The following is a 2500-nucleotide window of genomic DNA, read 5'->3' on the forward strand; positions in this document are numbered from 1 at the left end:
TTGATGCCTGCAACATGTTTAAAAAAAGCTGGCACAAGTGGCAAAAAAGACTGAGAATGTTGAGGAATGCTCACCAAACACTTATTTGGAACATCCCACAAGGTGAACGGGCTAATTGGGAACAGGTGGGTGCCATGATTGGGTATAAAAAGCAGCTTCCATGGAATGCTCAGTCCTTCACAAACAAGGACGGGGCGAGGGTCACCACTTTGTCGACAAATGCCTGAGCAAATTGTTTAAGGACAACATTTCTCAACCAGCTATTGCAAGGAATTTAGGGATTTCACCATCTACAGTTCGTAATATCATCAAAAGGTTCAGAGAATCTGGAGAAATCACTGCACGTAAGCCATGATATTACGCACCTTGGATCCCTCAGGCGGTACTGCATCAAAAAGCGACATCAGTGTGTAAAGGATATCACCACATGGGCTCAGGAACACTCCAGAAAACCACCGTCAGTAACTACAGTTGGTCGCTACATCTGTAAGTGCAATTTAAAACTACTACTATTTATCAACAACACCCAGGAACGCTGCCGGCTTCGCTGGGCCCGAGCTCATCTAAGATGGACTGATGCAAAGTGGAAAAGTGTTCTGTGGTCTGACGAGTCCACATTTAAAATTGTTTTTGGAAACTGTGGACGTCGTGTCCTCCGGACTAAAGAGGAAAAGAACCATCCGGATTGTTCTAGGTGCTAAGTGTAAAAGCCAGCATGTGTGATGGTATGGGGGTGTATTAGTGCCCAAGACATGGGTAACTTACACATCTGTGAAGGCGCCATTAATGCTGAAAGGTACATACAGCTTTTGGAGCAACATATGTTGCCATCCAAGCAACGTTATCATGGCCGCCCCTGCTTATTTCAGCAAAACAATGCCAAGCCACGTGTTACAACAGCGTGGCTTCATAGTGAAAGAGTGCAGGTACTAGACTGGCCTGCCTGTAGTCCAGACCTGTCTCCCATTGGTGCAATATGAAGGCTAAAATATGAGAAGGGAGACTGTTGAACAACTTAAGCTGTACATCAAGCAAGAATGGGAAATAATTCCACTTCAAAAAATGTGTCTCCTCAGTTCCCAAACCTTTACTGAGTGTTGTTAAAAGGAAAGGCCATGTAACACAGTGGTAAAAATGCCCCTGTGACAACTTTTTTGCAATGTGTTGCAGCCATTAAATGCGAAGTTCATGATTATTTGAAAAAAACCAACATGTTTCTCAGTGTGAACATGAAATATCTTGTCTTTGCAGTCTATTCAATTGAATATAAGTTGAAAAGGATTAGCAAATCATTGTATTCTCTTTTTATTTACCATTTACACAGCGTGCCAACTTCACTTGGTGGTGTGAAATGTTCCGAGAGGCTCGATGGAGTGAAATGACCCGGAGAACAATGATCGTATGAAAACACCAACCTGATGGCGGATGTCTGCTTTTGAGGAAGAAGTAGAGGAGGAAGGAATGAAGGGAAGGAAAGAAGGAGCGAATGAAGGAAGAAATTAGTGCAGAAAGGAAAGAAAGTAAAAAGGAAGGCAGGGAAGGAAAGAATGAAGGAGAAAAAGAAAGAGTGACGGAAGTAAGAAAGGAGGGGACAATGAATGAAGGAAGGACAGAAAAAAGGAGAGAATGAAAGAAGGGAAGACAAGGAGAGAAAGAAGCGTTAATTTGTGTGTTTTTTGGCGACACCTAGTGGACACGATAACTCATTACGTTAAGCTCTTGACGCAACAAGGTGATTGATGCGTACACGCTTGTTACTGAATATTTTCTAACACGCTTCTGCCTTGCAGACTTTGTATGTGTAAGTAATATGCAAATATAATTGATATTTGTTTATTTTGACAAACAACTAAAACTGCAATATTTTTACATTTAAGACACTTATTACACATGTCTATTTGATATATATATATACATATATATATATATTTATAATATATAATAATATATAATAATATAATATAATAATATATAATATATATATATTATATTTCCTAATACGCTTCTGCCGTGCAGACTTTGTATGTGTAAGTAATATGCAAATATAATTGATATTTGTTTATTTTGACAAACAACTAAAACTGCAATATTTTTACATTTAAGACACTTATTACACATGTCTATTATATATATATAATATACAGTACATATATATTTTTATATATATATGCATATATATATATATATATATATATTATAATATAATAATATATAATATAGTAATAATAATATAATAATAATATATATATATAATATATATATTATATTTTCTAATACGCTTCTGCCGTGCAGACTTTGTATGTGTAAGTAATATGCAAATATAATTGATATTTGTTTATTTTGACAAACAACTAAAACTGCAATATTTTTACATTTAAGACACTTATTACGCATGTCTATTATATATATATATATATATATATATATAAATAATAATATACAGTACATATATATTTTTATATATATATGTGTATATATATATGATAATATAATAATATAT

The 2500-nt window shown here is 35.2% G+C and overlaps 2 protein-coding genes across 2 annotated transcripts in view; one reads left to right on the forward strand and one right to left on the reverse strand.

Annotated features, from left to right (window-relative positions):
- The window catches only part of LOC133647066 (F-box and leucine-rich repeat protein 13-like), a 56777-nt gene that overhangs the window by 48187 nt on the left and 6090 nt on the right, over positions 1–2500 (forward strand). The gene's annotated exons all lie outside the window — the stretch shown is intronic.
- The window catches only part of LOC133647069 (protein FAM185A-like), a 26548-nt gene that overhangs the window by 2841 nt on the left and 21207 nt on the right, over positions 1–2500 (reverse strand). The gene's annotated exons all lie outside the window — the stretch shown is intronic.

Source organism: Entelurus aequoreus, linkage group LG03 (genome assembly GCF_033978785.1).
Source record: "Entelurus aequoreus isolate RoL-2023_Sb linkage group LG03, RoL_Eaeq_v1.1, whole genome shotgun sequence".
Classification (NCBI taxonomy): domain Eukaryota; kingdom Metazoa; phylum Chordata; class Actinopteri; order Syngnathiformes; family Syngnathidae; genus Entelurus; species Entelurus aequoreus.